We start from the raw sequence: 22,099 nt of genomic DNA on the forward strand, positions 1-22,099 counted from the left end.
ATACCTTGCAGTTATGTGGGGAAAGAAAGTGGGGGCGCTGCTTTCCTGCAATGAATCCACCATGTAGAAATCGGGCAGGTTCAATATGGCAATCAATTTGTGTCATTTCTTTGTTGAGGACACTTCAAGGATTTTCCTTTGTCTGCAGAGTAAAATCCAAATTTCTTCACATGGGCCATAAGGCTCTAAATAATTCTTCCGTTGCCTTCTTCCCCAACATCACCTTTACCATTCTTCTCTTGCCTACTTACCTAGCCAGACTCTTTGTTTTTGTTGTTCTGTATCTGTGTTGCTTTTCTATGATCATGATTATGCTCCCAGATATTTAGATAACTGGCTTACTTCCATTTTTAACATTTCATTTCAAATGCTAGTTCTTTAAATAGGCCTTCACTCACCTAAATCACCCCCTGAACCACCCCTTTAGTTACACCATATCTCTTTAACCTGTCTTAGTTTCTTCATAGTATTTAACATTATCTATTCTAATCTGTACGCATTTGTTTAATTTCTGTTTTCCTTAAGCACCAGAATGTAAATTCCATGAGAATAGAGACTACATCTGTCACATGCATCGCTGTATCTCCAGTGTCTAAAACAGGGTCTGTCCCTGGAGTAAGTACCCAGACATTTGTGTTACGAAAGTGCAGAAAAAAAAAAACAAAAACAAAAAAAACAAAACCAAAACCCTACCCACTTTTTGTAAATGCTTTTCTTGAAGAGAGAGAGAGAGAAAAAGGAAACCATAAAAGTAATTCTAGGTAACTTTTGAAAATTAGGACTATGAAGATTCATCCATCATATGAAACTTCTTTAGAGTTCCTTTTAGATGTGAGTTTGTTGGCATCCCTGAATCTTTTGAGAAACACTTTATGCATTGCCTTTGGAAAACTGGTTTGGACCATGATTGCGAGTGTTGACTGATAACCACCTGCAGTGAATGGCTAGTTTGGCTTCCATTCAAGAAGCAGACAATAAAAGAAACCAATTTAACTTTCAAGTTTCTGGTCATGGAGAAAAGGAGTTAGATGGAAAGCTGTCCTTACAGCTGTCTGTGCCAAGACAGATGGTGGGAAAGAGTAGTAGGTTATAAGGCACTCCGTGAAGAAAAGCTCTCTTACAGAGGCTCAAAGCACTGCCCAAATCTGGTGGCCAGTTGTAATTTCTCATATTTCTTTTCAGTGCATATTGCCCTTTCTTGGGTCTCTAGTCATCAGCTGCTATCTGTTCCTCTTGGGAGTTTTGATCTGTACCAATATATCAATTTAGATGCAAAATAGAAAACAAGTCATAACTACTTAGTTGATACAGCACTTTAAAGTGCAATGGGGCTCACCTTTTCCCAGAGGAGTCAGAAAGATGGCTCCAATACCTGAAACAATGAATGGCTATCACAAAAAGCTGGAGAATAAATCATTGATAGCCCATTTCAGTTTGATTATTGTTCTGAATGGCTAGTTAAGGAGAATAACTGAAGTTAGCAAAAAGACTACAAGCCAGAACTGAGCTGGTCAGTATGTTTTCTACTAGCGAAAGGCAAGTGATTGTGTTTACAGTATGGTCTTGGCTTCTGTGAAGCTTTGTTCTGTTGATTTTCTTGTTTCACGATCCAGTTTTCTCTCTTCTTCTTTTGGCAAGCTAAACGTACGCACTCATTGGAATTCCACGTGTTGCCCTGTTCTCTTCTGCTCTTCATCTCAGGGCCCTGTTAACTACATGGCTTCCAGTCGTTTCTTCCAGTGTAACTCACATGTTAATCTTCTTCCCTGGTCTCTCTTCTAAATTCCAATCTTGTCTTCTATTTATTTTTCCCACATTTGAGATTTATCACTTATCCTAAAAATTGTCTGCTCTTACTACTTTATTTTTAGAACCTCAGGTACAGTAAACTCATTGTTATGTGACATCAACTCTAAATTTGAGGCCCTACATGCATGGGGAGAATAGTTTAAAGGTCCTTGGGCCATCACCTGTTCTCAATATCATGGCAGGGCTGATAATGCTTAGTTTGCAAATTTATTATGAACCTACCCACTTACTTACATCACTTCTTAGCTCAGAAATTAACAATGGCTCCGTAATTGCCAGTACCAAATAAAAAGACAACATGGTTTCTATTACTGTGTGAACTATAAATGGTTTTATAATAAAATGTCATTTTTATTTTTATTGAAATTTAAACTCATTGTTTAAATAAAAATGAGAAATATTCATTTTTAATCATGATGTCAAACATTTTCAAGTTTTATTAAGCATATATTATTCACACAAATGGATGCAGACACATACCTATACCCATCTAAACAAATCATTCTTGGGGCGCCTGGGTGGCTCAGTCATTAAGCGTCTGCCTTCGGCTCAGGTCATGATCCCAGGGTCCTGGGATCGAGCCCCACATCCGGCTCCCTGCTCAGCGGGAAGCCTGCTTCTCCCTCTCCCACTCCCCCTGTTTGTGTTCCCTCTCTCACTGTGTCTCTCTCTGTCAACTAAATAAATAAATTTTAAAAAAATTTAAAAAATTAACAAATAATTCTTTATTCCAAAATTCATTAGTGTTGCTCCAGTGTATTCTCATTGAGTTCCTTCTTTCCTTCCTCTGTCCCTTCCTCCCTTTCTTGTTTCTTTCCTTTGTGCCTTTCTTTCCCTTTTTTCTTTCCTTTGTTTATATGTCTAAGAAGTTTGCTTAGATCTCAGTTTGCTTACCTATCCTTTTTTTAAAAATTTGATTGTATTTGACACAATAGTCCATTAATTTCAGGAGTACAACATAATGACTTGAGTAGTCTCTATGTTATGCTATGTTCACCACAAGTGTAACTACCATCTGTCACCATATAACACTATGATAATATCATTGACTATATTCCCTATGCTGTACCTTTTATCCCTGTGAATTATTCAATCCTCAGTTGAAAGCCTGTATTTCCCACTCCCTTTCACCCATTTTGCCCATTCTTCCATCCTCTGCCCCTCTGGCTACTATGTGTCCAATAAGAACGTGAAAATTTAAGTTTTCAAGAACACGTTATAAATTATTTTTTTATTTTCTCTTTTGACTGATCTGTGAATATCAATTAGCAGGATTATAAATAATATTTAATGATTTTTATTATAAAAGTCACAAACCCACAAATCAGCCCTGTGAAAATTTTTGAATAACTTTGAAACATCACTTTTTAAGCAGTGTTCTATCCATGTTATTTCAATTTTATCTGAGATCTGTTTGCTATTAGTTTACAGAGTATTTCTGGTTTGGCATTTTTCTGTTCCCCAAATTCCTGGAATATATAGAAAACAGTACTTATCCTCTGCTGGAGTAAAATTAATCTGGTTAACTGTAGTCCAACATTAATTTAATGGTTGGCAAACCAGTTTGGCAACATGCCTCTCTCAAGCAATCAAACTCAGCCTCTGTAGTCTGCCACAGAACTTTAGGTGAATAAATAGATGGGCAGTCTTCTGATGCTATGTTATCTGATAACTTCTCATGGTATAAATCCCTGATACTTCTGCTTCCATTATCATTTTTGTATTAGTTCTATCTATTTTAGCATCAACTGGTTTCTAAACTTTTGCATGTCACAGTTAAGTAAAATTCAAAACAAAATTTGGGGTACCAACACCGGGTAAAATGATTTTCAGTTTTCACAGTTAGAATACTAAAATTTAAATTAAATACATTCCTCTCATGTTACAAAGTCAATTATCTGTCATCTATCTATCTATCAAATATCTCTATCTGTCTCTATCTATCTATGTATCTATCTTTCTGTCTGTCAGCCTTTATTTTTCTGGAAGACCATTGATGTTCCCCGGGAGAGGACGCCCTATCTGCTTTCTTTTACATTTATAATTTTTTTTCTTTCTCACTAGCTGTCTCTTGTTTATTCCTTTTCTAGCAAACAATGTCTCACTTTCATTCTTCCACGGGAAACTTTTTCTATCCTATTAATTTGCAGACTTCCTCTCCATTATGCCTGTCATAGTTACAGTTAAACAGATTTCATAAATAAACAATCTTAATTGGAACTAATTTATCACTAAGTGAGAAAATCTTGGTACTTCTGCAACATACAAAACAGTTAAAATTGACATAAAATATGTAATAAAGAAGTCTGATGGAATGAATTGTTCCAGAAATATTTATTTCTTTGGGTTACATTGTAACTGTCTATATATTCAAATATATATCCAGAAGAATTATAACAAAAGTTTCAGTCATTCTTATTTTCTTCAGTCCACCTTTAAAAAGACCAGGGTATCAGTATATATTAATAAATTCAGTTAGCCAAACATTGAGTAACTTCAAACTTTCTTTAGTTGCCCTGAGATCACCTCATGTAGAGAAACATTGGTACTTTTCCTTCATTTATTCTTCAATAGTGGAGAAATCCAGAGCAAGTTTTAATATTTTTCCATAAATCTGCCAAACAAGTTTACTAAACAAATACTATAAACTTGGTAGTTACCTCTTTTCTGTCTTTGCAGACCATTAGTTGTCTCTTAACAGAATAGTGCTAAATGATATAATCAATGTTTAGGCCTATCAGAAGATACTCAGACACTTTGTCCAGTTTGATTCATGTGGGAGCATTCATCCAAGCATTCCAAAAGTGTTTATTGTGCACCCTTCTCCCCCAAACATGGTGCTATAGGATGGAAATTAAATGGTAAATAAGGTAGTTAATATAACCATATTGATATTGGTCAAGCTTATATTTTAGATATACAATAAACAAGGAAACAGCGTAGAAGGAAGTGAATAGATTAGTTGTTGCTTGTGATGAGTTCTTTGAAGCAAATAAAAGGTAGGACTAATTTCTATCGCGTGGTAAAGGACAGCTTCTTTGCTGTGCTGATGGGTAACCTGAGATCTGATGGCTGAACAGGAGCCAGGCATGTGGCAACCTTCAGGCAGAGGGACCAGGAAGCTGAGAGGTTTTGCTGAGACAAAGGGGTGGGAACTGAAGAAAGCAGGTGTGATCTGAGATGCTACATGCAGAGGAGGGTGGACAGAAATGAGGCCAAGTTCAGTGTGAGAGGTAGAAGGGTTCACTGATTAGGGCCTTTCAGACCAAGAGACAGTTTCCATGATAGATTTTGGCTCATTTCTCTGGGTTTATGACTCCAGAAGCAGATTCCAGAGAATTAGATGTATTGAATGCCTTTATGTTCACATACATGGGAACGTATGGTATAGATGATTGAAGAAGCAAGAAAAGTGTTTTCATACAGGAGCAAAACCAGTTCAATGTACTCTGTCCCTAAGGATCACAAATGAGTTTTAAATATGGACTGTTTCCTGAGGGTTTGTTTTACAATAGCCTGCAAACCACAGGTGAAACCCTGTTTAATGACCAAATACAACCTGGACATTTGAATCTCAGTTATAAAATCCTCATGAATTATTGTAAGAGTTCACACTGGTTTCTTTATCCACAAAAATACAAATTATTCTAGAGTTTTAGAATATGCAATATTTTAAGGGTTATACTAAAAGAAAAAAAATGAACAGTGTTTGAACACAAGAATTTTTAGTACGGTAAGGCAAGTTTTGTTTTCCTTCCTTCCTTCCTTTCTTCCTTTCTCCCTTCCTTCCTTCCTCCTTCCCCCCTTCCTTCCTTCTTTTGTCCTTCTTTTCATAAAATATACCTATTAAAGATTTATAGTCAGCGGAAAAGCTTTGACATATTAGTGAGATATCATCAAGCATAAATAGGTGAAATATAGTTGTAGAAAAAAATCTCTATTTGAAAATATAATATTATCAACGTATATTAAGTGTAGAATGGGAGCCTCCCTGCTCTATTTCTCTGTCTCCCCTCTATTGGTGCTCTGCCTGAACTGCAGTATGTACATACAATGCCCTGACTCCACTCCATGGGAGAGTGTTGCAAGTGTGCAATAATCAGGGGTTAAGTTTGGCATTCTCAGAGAATAGGGAGACTGGATTTAACCAAGTTGTGTTTATATCCTACTCTCCAGGGGAGTGAGAAGTGTGTGATTGGAAGAAGGTGTACTTACTGGTATTGTCAAGAATCTGGCTAAAAGCCCTATCATCAGGAGTCACCAGGCAGTGAACACTCTCTTGAATTTGATTCTGAAATCACAATCATAAAGGACAAGAATTCCTTTTGGAGTTTTGAATTTTAGTTTTGGAAATTCATTAGAAAATCTTTTCACTTCTTAAACTAATATCCTTGCTAAGAGGTTGGGAGTATCTGTGACTAATTTTCAAATAACATTTTTTTCCTGACCATATTGGTTAAAAAAAAAAAAAAAGACTGAAAATACCCACATGTTAATTTCCCCTCTTTACTCTCTCTCTCTTTTTTTCCCTGCCATTAGGTAATTTGAGAACATACACCTGATTCAAAATATTTTTTCATTTTATACCTACCGCGTGACTATAAACAAGAGATTAGCTATTTCTTTTAGAGCCAAATGGTTCCCCTGTGTTCAGGTGTAATTGCCACAGGTAAAGGCTGTACCATAATGAGGGGCATTAGCATTTAAATTTAACAAGGTAAAGACTGTAGAGACATTCTGTGATCCAAATGACAAATCACTAAGGAGGGCTTGCTGAAGAATTAAAATGACTATAAAAATTAACCCAAGAAATTATGACAAGGAGCAGCGTGTTTCAGTGAGATAGACACCAGGAAGTAAGGAATATAGAAAAGCCAGAGTGTCTGGGCTCTTGCGCTAATGGGGATACCTCTATCTTCTCCCTTCTCTCCTTCCCTTCCCCTTCCTCTATCTCTTCTCTTCCGTCTCTCTGTTCTGTCTCTGTCTCTCTGGCTCTGTCTCTGTCTCTCTCTCTCAACGCTCCTCCCCTATTCTTCCTATCAACAGAGCTCTCACACAGTCCATGCAATATAATATTCTCTTAGGATTCTATGTTGCCCTTCAGGTAATACCCTCCTCCCTATTCCAAAGCCCTACATCTCCTAATACAGCAGACTTAGAAAAGTATATTTGCTTCATCCATTACTTAAATGCCCACTTACTTTATCATAAACCATTTCTTTACATAAACTATTTTTTTTTGCTGAGTTCTTTCCTGCTGGCCAATAGCAAAGGGCTGTTTTTTTGTGTGTAAATATATATATATATATATACACAAAAATTATAAATATATACATTTAATTTTACATTTACCTGTAGTCATAACACTTATTTGCACTGCATTATACTTCTCTAGTTCTCTATATCTCTTTCTATTCAATTAGTGCCTGAGGGGCAGGTGTCGTATTGAGTGTGCTTAACTGTTGTATCCATAATGTCCATCTAGCCCAGTGCCCAGATTATAGAAGGTACAAATCAATATTTGTTTAATTAAAATCCTAATTAATTGAAGAAAGTTTGGGAAGTGCAAAATAATGTAAAAGAAAATGAAAAAAAAGTTTGTCATCTTATCATCCAAAAAACCTTAAAGATCTTACATACAACTCCATGTTTTCCATTTGTGTACAGATTGGTGGGTCATTGTCTCACCAATACATTTTTAATTATTTTTTGTCTCATAGAGTTAATGTTTCTTTTTGAGACTGCAAGAGTTTTTCACAGTAACATCACATGTTTCTTGAGATATTTTTTATTCCCTCCAAATGGATTTTTCTTCATATATATATTTTTTTACCTTTAGGTACATTTGGGTTTTTTTCTCCTTCTCTTTTATGCATATACACACACCCCACATATACAAGTTTGGATTCAATTTGTTTTAGATATTTTGCATTGATAATTTTTTTACCTGTGTATTTTTTAAGCAAGTGTTTTCTCTCTAGGTGTTTTATTGCCTCCCCAAATCATCAGAGATTACAGTGTCTTTCCTGTCTGTCTGTCCCGTTTAGCTGTACAGTTCTTGACTCTTGATTGTAGAGACTAAGAGAGCAGATAGCAGCTTAGATGCTGATGTTTTTTATGTTTTGTTCAGCCTTTTAGTTGTCTGGGTTTTACGGGGAGAGTAGGTTTCTGGGATTCCAGGTAGCTGTAATTCTTTCAGGTAATACACACATTTCAGGATGGCATGTCTTCTGTGTACATGCAGAAGAATTCCCTTTTGCATCTTTTTATTTTTTTTTCCTCAAGATGAACTGCCACTTGTTGTGATTTAAACCTGTAATAGCTTCAGGCTTTTGTTTGATGTCTTTTTTTAAATTACATTTATGTTCATTTTATGTTTTAATTTTTTTTCTTTTCCTTTCTTTTTTCCTCTCCCCTCCTCTCCTCTCCCCTCCTCTCCCCTCCTCTCCTCTCCCCTCCTCTCCCCTCCTCTCCTCTCCTCTCCCCTCCCCTCCCCTCCCTCCCCTCCCCTCCCCTCCCCTCCTCTCCTCTCCTCTCCTATCCCCTCCCCTCCTCTCCTCTCCTCTCCTCTCCCCTCTCCTCCCTCCCCTCCCCTCCCCTCCCCTTCCCTCCTCTCCTCTCCTCTCCTTTCCTTCTTTTTTGTTTTTTTCTTCCAAGACTTTAGTTCTTAGAACTGGTGATTATATTTCCCACATTCTCGTTATTTGCTTTGGCCAAGGGGTGGGGTGTCAAACTTTTTTTTCCTTTTTTCTTCCCTGGTTAGAACTGAAGTAATATTGTCCTCTGTGAAGAAGACTTCTGAAAGCTTCTGAGGTCCCACAACAGCGCATTTGGGAATATCCTGATTTACCCACACAATTTCTTCTAGTGTACACTTCTTCAGAACCAGGCTGTTCTAAGGTTTCTAATACCAGGGGGAAAAAAACCTTCCATTTTGATGAACTTTGGAATCCTTCAGTTTACACCAATAGCATATTTCTTAGTCTTTTACATTTTTTTCTTACTTTTTTACTGATCATTCAGTGTTTTCTTTTTAAACGTTAGGGATATTGACACCTTTTCAAGTAATTCCAAATGTTATTTTTAACTCTTTGTTATGTTTAGGTATTTTTGACATAGTGTTCCTTAAAGTTTTATCTTGTCAGAGCTAGTATTTAAATTAAAATATTTGCTTCTATATTTGTAAGTTAGAATGATTTGTGATTTTTCTTTTAATTTGCTATATTTCTAAGGTGTTAGTGCCAGCATTATGCTAGCTTCATAAAGTGAATTAAGTTAAAATCCCACATTTTTGTATGCCTTAGAATGATTTCTGTAGAAAGGAACTTATCTGTTTCTTAAATGCTTGAAAGAATGTTAAAGTACACTCACGAAATAACCAAATTTTCATCTCACAAGGCCCTTAACAAACTGCTGATCCACTCACTTTGTTTTATTTGTATATTTTTAAAATAAACCCTACACCCAATGTGGGGATCAGACTCACAACCCCAAGATCAAGAGTGAGCCTGCTCTATCGTTTGGCCATCCAGGTGCCTCATGCCCCACTCCACTGTGAAGTCCCAAAAGCTTCTCAAATCTAATGTAATCAAACCTATACCAACACATCCCTGAAATATGTTCTCCTTTACCCCCAAACACTCACTCTGTTTTTCATGCCATTAAGTGAATTTATCAGGTTTTCATCAAACCTCTTAGAAACCTGGGTGTAAGGCTGATTCCTCTTTTTTCCTTGGGAAACCTTGCCTTGCCTGCTCTCTAGCCAGCTCACAGAGCTGGCAGTCCCATATTGTCTTTTATCTCTTTTAGGCCATCGTCATCTCATTCAACTTTCAACTGGTCTTCTTTTTTCTATTCTTACTGTATCACATTTCCAGAGTGTAGCGTAATCTTTTAAACAAAAGTAGGTTTCCCCCTAACCTGTGTAAGACTTTTCCTTGGTTCCTTATTGCCGTTGGGATAAAGTTCACATTCTTTATATATCTTGCATGGGCTTTCACGATAGTACAACTTCTTTCCTTTCCAGCAGGCTATCTCCCCACTTTCTACCTCATACTCTCAACTTCAGCCACACCCAAATACTCTCAGTTTTATAATGTCCCACCCTTTTAGGGCTATGGATGGTGGTCATATCTTTTCTCAGACAAGAAGGCAAAATTCAGTCATCCTCAGCTGCCCTCCCCTCCATATTTCTATTTTGCAAACATCTCTAATTTGATAATCATGTCTAAGCTAATGGACTCCTACTCTTTTTAAAAAGCCTTTTTTTTACAAAGTAGGATTAGATATCCTCCTATGGATACAATGTGTCATATGCATTCACTTACAATTCATAACACTGTACTCTGTTCATTTGTCTATATGTTTCCCATATATGTTGAATATACATAATGTCATTGTGTTCTCTTACCAAATGGAAATATTTGTGGAAATTCATTATATAGCCAATTTTGTAGCTTGATTCTGTAATTTTACAATGAATGTTGCATATATTTCCATATTAATTTCTCAGACTGTGTCTGAAAAATACCAGTTCCATGAGGAAGCAGTTATTCAGGGATACATGCTGAAAAACAGCATATTCAGAGTACCAAAAAATTCTAAAATGCAGAAACCACTTTAACATTTAAGTCAGAATTTGAAATTATATTAAGAATGTATTTTATTATAGGATTTTGTCTCTTACATTACCTATAAATTCTGAGGCATAGACTTTGGGAAGTGTTACTTAGAAGATGCCTCTTACCCAGGCCTTCCGTTGGTATTTATTTTGTCTGATTATTTTCCCTTGAACAGGGAAAAGTCTGCAGACACCAAATGTTTGCTGACTGATAGGGTGAATAGATTCTCCTCATTTTCCAATACTATCCCTGATTAGTTTCAGCATCCTTTTTCACAGGTACTAAGCTGGCAATTTGAATATTTGTGTAGTTTCTGTGGTGCATTCTGTTGTGTAACAGCTGTTTTTCTAAAGCAAATCTTCTGAACTGAGGAGGAAGTTCCAGTTTCTGCTTTCTCTTAGACTTGCTATGTGTCAGTTTATTTTTATATTGTTTTCATCAATTTTAAAAGCTCCCCTACTATATATCTATCTCCTGTTGGTGCTGTTTCTCTAGAGAACCCAGACTAATGCAATGATTATTGGAAGGCGTTAGCTTATTTCAACTTTTATTTTTGTGTTACTTAATCCTGCTTTTCTTTCCTTCTTCTTTCCCTGTTTCATGCCTTCCATTGCAATCTTCTAATGTTCTTTACCTCATTTTCCACCCTACTATCATAAAATTTATGTATTCTATTTATATTAGTTTTATTACTGTCTTTATATCTTAAAAATACAAGCTTAACATTAAATTTTCTTAATGTGAATAATCACTATGAATTTTCCACACCCTTAAGGGGATTCAGAGTACTATAATTCCTTCCTCTTATCTCTGTGTTTTTATAGTCCAGTATTTTATTTTGACCTCAATTTTATTTCACCCATTTATTTTTCTAGTTTTTTTCATACTCAGTTCTGATTTAGGTGTATCAACTTGTTTTTTCCTATTTATTTTTTCTTTCATAATATCTTTTTACATTTTACCCCATCCATTTCAATCAAGAGCTCTTTATTATTTTTAGCAAGGATCTATGGATAATAAAGATTTTGGCCTTCAACTGTCTGAAAATCACTTCACTTCACACTATTTTTGAAAATGAATTTTAAATTGGATTCTGGCACTTTGAAAACAAGTGCATACCTACTGTCATTGACAAGAACACTATTTAGAGTCTGCTTCTTGTTACTTTAAGTAATTGCTGAATTACTAAATTACTTCAAGTAACTACTGAATACATAATTATTCCTCTCTGGTAGTTTTTCAGATTTTTGTTTAATTTTCTGATCTTATAACTTCTACACTGTGGGCAATTTTAGCACCTATACCTTTGCAGGGCACGAGCTTGTACACTGATCTTTCATAGGTGGCTCTTTCTCTTATGATACTATAGGGAAGCACTGATGCATTAAAATTTCTAAGTATTGTCATGTTTTAATTCAAGTATTTATGTTTGATATACAAAGAGTAAAATTTGTAACTGCGGAAAGCATAATTTTTTTTTTCCAAGACTATACTTCATATCAATATTGTTGGAAATCGTGATTAGAAATCAGGTATTTGAATCAGAGCTCTTCCCACTCAATAAAATAACTTCATCGTTAAGTGATTTGACTAGATGTTTCCAGGGAGTAATTCACATGTTAAGTACTGGAAAGATTCAGTAACCATTTCTGGACATGGGAGCTAATCCAAAGCAAGCAGTGAGTCATGAAATAAAATTTAATGGAACTCAATATTGTTGAAGTTTATGGTTTGTCCCATTCCAATTCATTCATTCTATAAACATTTATAGAACAGATGCTAAGTACTATGCTAAGTACTCTGCTAGAAATTGGGAATATGACTATGAATAAGACTCAGACTCAAATAGTTGCTAGTCTAGGTAGAAGAGAGTTCAATAAAAAAGTTCCAGTAAGTGTTAGGCAGGTAATAAATAATATTAAGTGAAAACATTTTGGGTAAAAAATTATGTATTGCAGCAAACTTTCAAAAGTTTTAAAATTTTTTCTTTATTTTTCATCTCAGGAATCATTTGTGCTCATAAAAAATTATTAAAGGTCCCAAGTAGCTTCCATTTATATGAATTCTATTTGCTTCCTTATTCAACTGTTGTAATGTTTTTTGAATAAAAAATATGAAGAAGAGTTGACCTCACACAAATATGTACTTGGAAATGAGAGAAATTTTTAAGTAGCCTTTGAAGATAATTTGATATTTTTTTGTTGATAATGCATTTTAGCTGGACAAGTAGCAGTTTCTTAAAGGTTGTCGCAACACAGAATCTGAAATCATTGATATGAATTTTTTATACTATTACATTAAAATCCATTGTTCTATTTTGTACTTTGAATGCCTCTTTTACCCATGCATGATCTTGGACAATATTGGTTTCTTGAGTTATGCACATATTCCAAATAACCACCAATCTTATCAGGAAAGTCTTTACTTGGAGTCTATAAAGCCTACAGTGGTGGTTACATGCTATCCAAAATTTTAATTTTCACTTGGAAGTTTGAATTTTATCATTGGCAACAAATATGTCTATGGTTTCCCTTGAAGTGTCAGCTTCATTATGCTCATCTCTGGAAGAAAAAAAAAAAAGTCTTTGCTAAGTACTCAAGTCTGAATAAATGTAGTTTTCTGTCAGTCATGGTGCCCCGTGATAAGAGTGGTTGGTTCCAGTCACATCTCAAAAATTGGCACAAATGCTTCTCCTTGAGTCAGATATCTTACTTTGCTGTGCAGCAGAAGAGCTTTATGCATTTTTCTCATGTTATCACAGAGTATTTTTAAAAATGTGCTTAAGGTTTGAGATTTAATAAAATTAATAAAAATCACTTCATCAAGGGCACTCTTTTTTTTTCTTTAAATTTTTATTATGTTAATCAAGGGCATTCTTAAGTACAAAAGGCTTCCCCAGTTCCCCACCCAAGATGTGACTGTGAAGAATACAATGACTAATACTATGAATTGGGGCCATTGTCTAGGTTCAGGCTAAGGAGATAGCGGTTTTACTTATCCTCACTTATATTTGCAAATTTGAACTGTATTTGCAAATGTGAACATGCTAAAAAATAAAATTAAAATCTTAACATTATTATGAAATTAAGTTTGATCTCATGGATCACCTGAGCCTTGAAGACCTTCTTTGGTCCTCTCATGGATCACACTTTGGGAAAAAGTGATATGATTTTTAAGTATGTTAAATGCTTAGAAAAAGGGAAAGAACTATATTTTAAAACATTATTTTCTGTGCTCGCTTTGGCAGCACATATACTAAAACATTATTTTCTCTTGGTGGTAAAATTATGGATGACATCTTGCCTTTTAAAATTTGTTTAATGTAAGGGTGCCTGGGTGTCTCAGTCGTTAAGCGTCTGCCTTCGGCTCAGGTCATGATCCCAGGGTCCTGGGATTGAGCCCCATGTTGGCCTCCCTGATCAGCGGGAAGCCTACTTCTCCCTCTCCCACTCCCCCTGCTTGTGTTCCCTCTCTCACTGTCTCCCTCTCTCTGTCAAATAAATAAATAAAATCTTAAAAAATAAAATAAAATTTGTTTAATGTATTTTTCCAATGTCCTATGAGTTCATATTACTTTCAAGAAGAAGAAAAGAATATCATGCTTCGAATTCTTGGCTGTAAAAGGATAGGCCTCTATATAGAAGACAAAGTTTTAGTAAAGACACATTTTTTGTTCTAAATATGAAGGCTATTTGGGCATATTTTGGCCAAAAGTAAACAAATATGGAGGAGGATGAGTCTAAAGATACAGAAGAAGAGGGTATCACTGACCAAAAGGAAAAAAAAATTCCCAGGGGACACAAGGGGAAATAAGACCAAAGCATGTAGCCCATTTACATAGACATATCATGATTCAAGGATGTGGTAAGACAAGTGCCACTGCTTACATTCTTTTCAGAGGGTCTTAGATGAAATAAATGGGCCGAATGTCCATTGAAGATATATGTCAGAGTTGAGTTTCTAATCAGTTTCTAATCAGCACAGTTTATTTAATGTACCTGGTCTAAAAGACATGGAAATGGGGACTCCTTGTTCAAAAATTAAGAATTTCAAGATGGCGTCATCAAATTACAAGGTGAGGCCCTTCCAAGGGCAGGGCACTATTATGACTGCAGCAGCTGCATACTCACAAACCTGCACTACCTCTGATAACTTGAAAATATTTTGAAGCCTAAATTCTAAGGCACAGATATCATATGCCCAGGAAAAATTCAAATATTTTCCCCAGCAACATAACAAGTCTAAAACAACTGGATGTCTGTCAAATATGGGCTACATATTTTCTTGCTTTTTTGGGTTTCCAATATAGTTCAAAAATATCAGAACGGTTTTTTTTTGTAGAAATGAAACTTCAGAGAATCGCCCTTCTTAATGAGTACTTCTCAACTTGACACGATCTATTTCTAAGTTTCTTTATTAAATATTTTTTTAAATTCACACCTTTTAGTTTAGTATTGTTGGTCATTTTGGCACGCATTTCCAAATGTAACACGATATAGTATCTTCAGATATAATTGTTTAGTTGTGTAGTATCACTGAATAACTAGAAACATAATTTGTGAGTCAGTACAAAGATTTTCAGAAAAATAAAGCCATCACATAAATGTTCGTTAATAAACCAAAACAAAGAAAACTATATTAAAATTTACTTGAAATAGTGTTTTAGTCTATGCATTTTTCTAAAAATTATTTTCTGCTTTTTTTCTTCTCTTCCCTTAAGAAATAGGTGTTTAGAGTCAAGTCATGTTGCTTTCTGGCAGCTTAGGTATAAAATTTCCTATTTCTAAGGACAAAAAAAAAAATCAATACCAGGAAATGGTGATAAATGAAATAGCATTCTTAATGTTGATCTCATGCCCCTTTGGTATGCAATGAACCACTTTAATCTGATGGCAGGTGTATCTTCTCTAGATATATTTTCTTTAACAAATGTGTATTTTTAAGATTTGATAACCACATATACTCAATCCAAAGATTTGTAATCCTATTGTCTACTTTTTTCAAGTTAATAGTTTGTATATATGACCAACATGCAAAATTTTCAATACAAATAAATTTTAACAATATCTAGAAGTTCTTTGAAATGACACATGATATGATGTATAACTATTTCACAAGAGGAAAAAATGTTGGGTTTCAGAAAGAAACCATGTTAAATTACCATTGAGATATAGATCTACGTTTAATCAAACCAATCTAAGGAATCTGTACAATATTTTTCTAAGGTTGATTTGTAGACGTGAAGGCTACGTTTGTGAAATTGAGTTTCAGTTCCATTATAGTAGATCTTCATTTACTTCCTCATGTGTGGATTTACGTATTTTTAATTGAAATTCTTAGGTTAGGTTCATACAACTTATACTAAACAAATAATCAGACATTAATTCTTCTAAGACATTTATTTTATTTTACTATGCTGTAGGTTCTTCTAAGCCTTTCGTAAATATTAACTCATTTAATTTTCACAACAACCTCTGGGGTAAAGATACTATTATAATCTCCGTTTCACAGATGAAGAAAAAGAGGCTAAGAGGCAGAGTCCCTGGAAGCCAACAGTAACTACTTGTGCTATTAGAAGTCAGAATAGTGGTTACTTTAGCAAGGGAAAAAGAGTATTAAGAGGAGGGGTTTCTGGGGGTCTCATGGCATTCTTTCTTGGATGTGGGTGCTGGTTACCTAGGTTTGTTCACCTTGAAAAAATGTGTTGAGCTATATATTTCAGGTAAGTGTACTTTTCTCTCTATATGTTAGCATATATATTATTATACAATATTCTTCAATAAAATACTGAGGAAAAAAGAGGTCGAATGTCTTGCTCAAGGTCATACAACTTATAAATGGCGAGGTCGAGATTTGACCCTAGGCTTGGCTAGGCTCTTAACCACCATGGCGGCAGGATACTTTTTTGAGATATTGATGTTTGCTCTTTGGGTTTTCTACCTCTGGCCCTTTCCTCCTTCTCCGTTTTGGTAGGAAGTTCCCTAGTGTTTCCTTGTCTCAGAGATCTTTGCATACCTGAATCAGAATTTCGGGAAGGCGACCGCTCTTTGTGATTTTTTTTTTTTTTCTGTATGTAAAAGCTTAAGAAGTAAGTAATACAGAAGGGAAATAGAAGAGATTATCTTTCAGTCTTATGAAAGAGAAGGATAATCCCAAATACTGGTGAGGGAATGAAGGATAATCCTATGCTTTGTAAGGACTACTTCCCCATCAAAGCAGTGTTCAGAGATGGTAGTAAGACTTCAATGCGGATGGGTATTGGGTGAAACAAAGGATGCTGAGCCCATGGCCATGATATTTACAGCTTTCTGCACATCTCTACGATCCAGTCAAGGATGGACAAGGGGCTTTTAGGGATGAGTATGGCCTTGGTCAATGAGGTTGTCACCAGTGACATACTGAGTAGATGTTAAATGCATTTGTTTTTCCTCTCTAGACATTATTTGAACCTCTAGATTATTTGAATAAGTTGTACTGATTTTTTGTGTCTATAGAAAATTATTGCTTTGGAAAAAATTAGGGCATTAAAAAAAAGTATATATGAGATAAAGGAATCTAGTAGGGAGAGATAAGTTGATCTTACCCAAGAAAGTTTTTTTTTAGTTATTTTTTAAAATAGATATTCCCACGTTTAGCATGAAATAGAAAAAAAAAAAAGAAAAGTAAATGGATAACCAAGGTACCTGGCTTGAATTTTAAAAAAGAAATTACCATTAGTACATTTAGAATAGGGCTTTTGCATTGATTTGCTTGTTTTAACAGCGACTGCAGTGGAATTTCTGAGGCTAAGTACAGATATCTGCAATTTAAATTGATTTTAAAGAAGAGAGTTCTAAATTTCTGCCGATCTTGAACATTTAATGTTTTAAGCAGACTGATTGAACAATGGTAAAGAATATAACATCAACAGGCTGAATTATGCTATTGTGTGGTAAGGGAGAAAAAAAAAGAGCATTGTAGATTCCCTCGGGCTGCTTCTGGTTACTAGAATATCACTGGGGAAAACAGGAGGTAGGAAACTATTAAAAAGATTGTCATTCACACATATTGCAAATATCATGACACTTTAGGGCTTTTTCCAAGTCTGCACACTCAGGATTGGAGTCACGCTTGCTTTCTGTCAACTAAATCCAGCAGTGATAGCTTCTGGCTGAGTTGAGGTTTAATTATTTATCTAGTCCAGGTCCAGAGTCACCTCGTGTGGTATATTCTCATGGTCCAGATGAATAAAATCACAAAAGCAGCAAGCACAGTGTAAAAAGTGGTAGAAAGGCTCACAATGGCTCTTGGGAGAATCACTACAGACTATACACAATTGATTATTGCCTGGTCTCGAATTTGAAGCTCGGTGGGTGTCACAGGACAATTAACACTTTGCAGTTTTGATGATGAGAGGCATTCTGTTTATTTGTTTGTTTTGAAAAACCAAAGTTCAGTGGTGAGCCATACACAGTTATTGTCTACAATGGACAACTGTGATGGGATGGACTCCCATGTTACCTTCTCTGTGCCCAAGCTGCTCTTGGAGCCATCACTTCTCCCACTGAGCCCCTGACTTCTTAGATTTCCTGCATATCCCTGAGGTTATGAACCCTGCAACACAAGAGTTTAAAATATTTGATTCTCTTCCACATTGTTCTTCCACAAGAAGCACCTGGGATTCATATTCAGTCGCAAAATATCAAGCCTTGATAAGCTCCTCTTCTCCCTATGTAAATTCAAAATACATAAGCAACACTATAAGCAGATATGGAACTTCTATTAATTTTTTCCCTAGGAAATAGAATTTATGGGTTTTATATACAGGAAAATACTTTTTAGAGATGAATTTCCTATTTGGGCTTTTGCACAAGTTTTTAATTAAAATTAAAAATAGTTTACTATTTTTAATATCATGTACAAATCAAATAATTCAGAAATTCTTAAATGAGATATACTCCAAGCTGCTAGAGTGAAAACCAAAATAAGTCATTATAGCATAATAGTAGGGGGGATTAGAAAAGAACAAAATGACCTCACAGTATTATTTAAGGGGAGAATAAGGGCAACATTGAATAAATTATTTTATCTATATTCTACCCCATTGCTTCACTGAAACTGTTTTCACTAAGGTTGCCTCTAAGTTTCTAGGAATCATAGCTAATGGATTTTTTTCTTCTTCTTTTACTTACTCTTTTGGAGAAATTGACAATGTAGACACTCTTTTTTTAACTTTTTTTTAAAAGATTTTATTGGCTTATTTAAGAGAGAGTGAGAGAGTGAGAACGAGCAGGGTGAGGGACAGAGGGAGAAGCAGGCTTCCCGCTGAGCAGGGAGCCCGACGCGGGCCTCGATCCCAGGACCCCAGGGTCATGACCTGAGCCGAAGGCAGTCGCTTAACGACTGAGCCACCCAGGTGTCCCAATGTAGACACTCTTTATCTTGAAATTCTTTAGTCTCTCACTTCTCATTCTCTCAGTTCCTTTGAGTTCCATTCTTGTTCTCTGACTGCTTCCTCCTATGTCTACCCAATAAATTTATCTCCATCTATGTCTTAAATGATCCTATTTCCAAGGGTTGAAGCATACACTTTCTTTTCCTTCTATTTTATTGCTTTACTTAGGCAGTCTTGTTCATGCCCATTTTCTTTGATCTACTAGTTTACAACAATGAGCCCAAATTTATATTTCTATCCAGTATTTTTTCATGTACTCTAGAATCCTATATAAAAGGACCTTTTAGACATCCTATGTAATCCTCAGACTCAACATTTCTAAACTGAAACCACTGACTTCCTCTCTCTCTACTGAGTGCTTCTCCTTCTGGGTTTCATCTCTCAGTTTATGGCACACACACTGATACAATAGGCCCAATAGTTAACTGCCAACTCTCTCTTCATTCGTACTTTCTGTGAATAAGCAATAATGTTAATACTATTTATTTATTTATTTAGATGGCTGATTTTATTTATTTGTTACTCTTAGATAATCTTATTTTTGACTGGATTCAGACTTAGAGGTAGAAGCTGTCAGAGAGGACAGCCTCTGTCGCTTGGCAATCTGTTTCTGGAGTTTTTCTTTGGCCTTCTTCATTCTCTTGGCCAAAACTTGAGCATATTCTGCAGCCTCTTCCTTATTTTTCTTAGTACACTGTTTCTTCAAAGCAATATGTCGATGTTTGCATTGGAGGACACGTGGAGTAACGAGATGCTGAATCTTGGGCACTTTAGTTTTAGGTTTCTTACCTTTTTTGTTTAGGGGCTTTCTCACAACATACTGGAGGACATCATATTCTTTGGAGAGGTTGAAAAGTTTGTGTATTCTGCTAGCTCTTAGGCACAGTAGACTGTGAGTCCAGGAATATCCTTCTCCCCTTTTATCACAGTGACCAAGTTGAGAACACTGAGATTAGCATCCACAATGCAACCCCGAACAGATTTGCTTTTTTTTTTTTTTTTCCCCAACACTCTTTGGTCTGTGGCAGGAATGTCCTTACTCAGCAGCAGGAAGACACGACCATGGGTTAAGGCTCCCTGCTTCATGGGGAAGCCATGTTTATCACTCTCACCTGCTTATCCTTGCCACCACTGATTTGGACCGTGTAACCCTTCAATTCTCCACCCAGAGCATCAGCAGCAACTTCTGGGGCCATATGCTTCTCAGAAAAGGTATGAAGTTTATGTTCACTGTCCGCTTCAATGAGTTTCTGGCAGCTAGTAGCTGGGAAAGAGATGTTCAGCTTCCTCCTGAAGCAGCCTTCTGCCTCTGTGGCACCACGAAAAGGAACAGTGTTAATGCCTTTTAATTAAATACCATATTTTAGTCCTATTTTCACCCTCTCTCTTCACGTTGCTACTGGCTTACTTCAGACCTTCCTCATTACTCATTGGAACCATTAGCAAATCTGATTCACTCTCTCCGTCTTGCCCTCCCCAATCTATCTTCCATGGGGCAATCTTATTTTTCTAAAATGGCAATTGGAAATCATTCCCTGTGCTTCCTATCTCAATGGCTGCCACAGTCCATAAAATGTGATTCAAATTTCTTACCATGGCACACATACATGGTAACAACCAGGTACAAAAATAGTCAATATGTTCTTGTAAAATCAAATTTTGTTCTCTAACACTTCTCTTCCTTTGCCTTTTTAAAGTAAAACAGCTTTTATTTATCTTTAATCTCACCTCAAGTAGTATTTTTTGGAAAAGCCTTCAAGATTCTCTCAAGCTGACTTAGAAGGCCCTTTCCTCAGGCTGTTTTAGCAGCAAATTTGTCATAAATTTCTCCACTAGACCATGCAGCACATTGTTTTTCTCTGGCTTGCCTGCTGGTAAGCTACCTGAGTTCAGGGACTAAATATATCATTTGGTCTATTACTTAGAATATAGTCTGTATTCAATAAATGTATAGTAAATAAGGGGATTAATGAAATTTGTTATTAGAAGTATAGTTATTAACTCTATAGCTTGTATAGATATATAAATAATATATATAACATAGAAAACTTATGTTTATATAAGGAACTATGTAGAAATGTGTTTATGAATGTTATTAAATGAATAGTAAATAAAGGCAAAAAGAATTTGTTTTTAAAATGAGCTTTTAAAGATGAATTACATTTTTTGAATAGAAATAGGGAGAGAGAAATTTTTCCAGATAGAGAAAGTAGTGCAGGCAATGGCACAGAATAAGTTCAAGTCCAGTGAGTTATTTGACGGGAACATAGAAGGAAAATTTTAGAGAAGATTGTAAAGAGAACCACATCACAGAAAGCCTTGAATATGTCATATTTTCTGTGATTTGAAAAAAAAAAAAACAAACTTTAGGATAGTGTTATAGAAATTTTATAGAAAGGTGTTAGTTTTAATCTACCCCTAGAGGCATTAGGTAATATTTGAAATATCCCCAAATAAACAGGAATACATAGTCCAGGGTTGCTTATCTGACATTTAAAAGACGGTAACAGGTATTTCACCTTCCAAAGAGAAGTGTTATAAGTAGTTCTATTACCTGTTATCTTGATCAGCACTACTCATTTTTTAAGTAGCATAAAGAATGCTAGAAATATATTTTCATTAATAAAGTGTGTCTCATTCAAAAAGCATAGATGGGCTTGATAAAATATATAGTACCTCCACACTTGTACAGACAAGGCATGAGAATTTAGAGACCTCAGTAGCCTATAATCCTTTGAGCCCTTTCCTGGCTTAGGTTTTCATTCTAACCTATTTTGTCACCTGATTCCAACAACAAAGGTGGCCAAATTTCACCACTGTAATATTGTGCCATTTGCCTCAAGTGAGTCTCATAGCAAAGTCATAGTTGAAGGGCCAAAAGGGAAGAAAGACTTGAGATATTATTGGTCAGATAACAAAAGATTACATGATAATGCGTTGCCAGGTTGCTGGTACATGTGTAGGGGAGTCAGGGGCAGAATTACTCTGGAGATGTGATTTCATCCCACTTGCTTATGGTGATGGGGGAGGGAACCTGTATTTCTCAACTGTATCTATCTATTGGAGACTGATTATCTCTCCCCTCCCCAAAAATATTAATAAATGTGAAAAGCCAAAGTGGTTTTGGTCAGCACACAACAGAGGTTGAGGACTTTGTTAGAAAAAGGGAAATCATTGAAGTTTTTGAGCTATCCAGTTACCTTGTGGGTTAGTACATGATGCTTTTGAATCAAGA

The 22,099-nt window shown here is 35.7% G+C and overlaps 1 pseudogene; it reads right to left on the bottom strand.

Moving 5' to 3' along the window:
* Positions 1–19,399: 19,399 nt before the first annotated feature.
* On the bottom strand, positions 19,400–20,473 carry LOC113925381 (annotated as a pseudogene).
* Positions 20,474–22,099: the final 1,626 nt, after the last annotated feature.

This window comes from Zalophus californianus, chromosome 2, assembly GCF_009762305.2.
Source record: "Zalophus californianus isolate mZalCal1 chromosome 2, mZalCal1.pri.v2, whole genome shotgun sequence".
In the NCBI taxonomy this organism is placed as follows: domain Eukaryota; kingdom Metazoa; phylum Chordata; class Mammalia; order Carnivora; family Otariidae; genus Zalophus; species Zalophus californianus.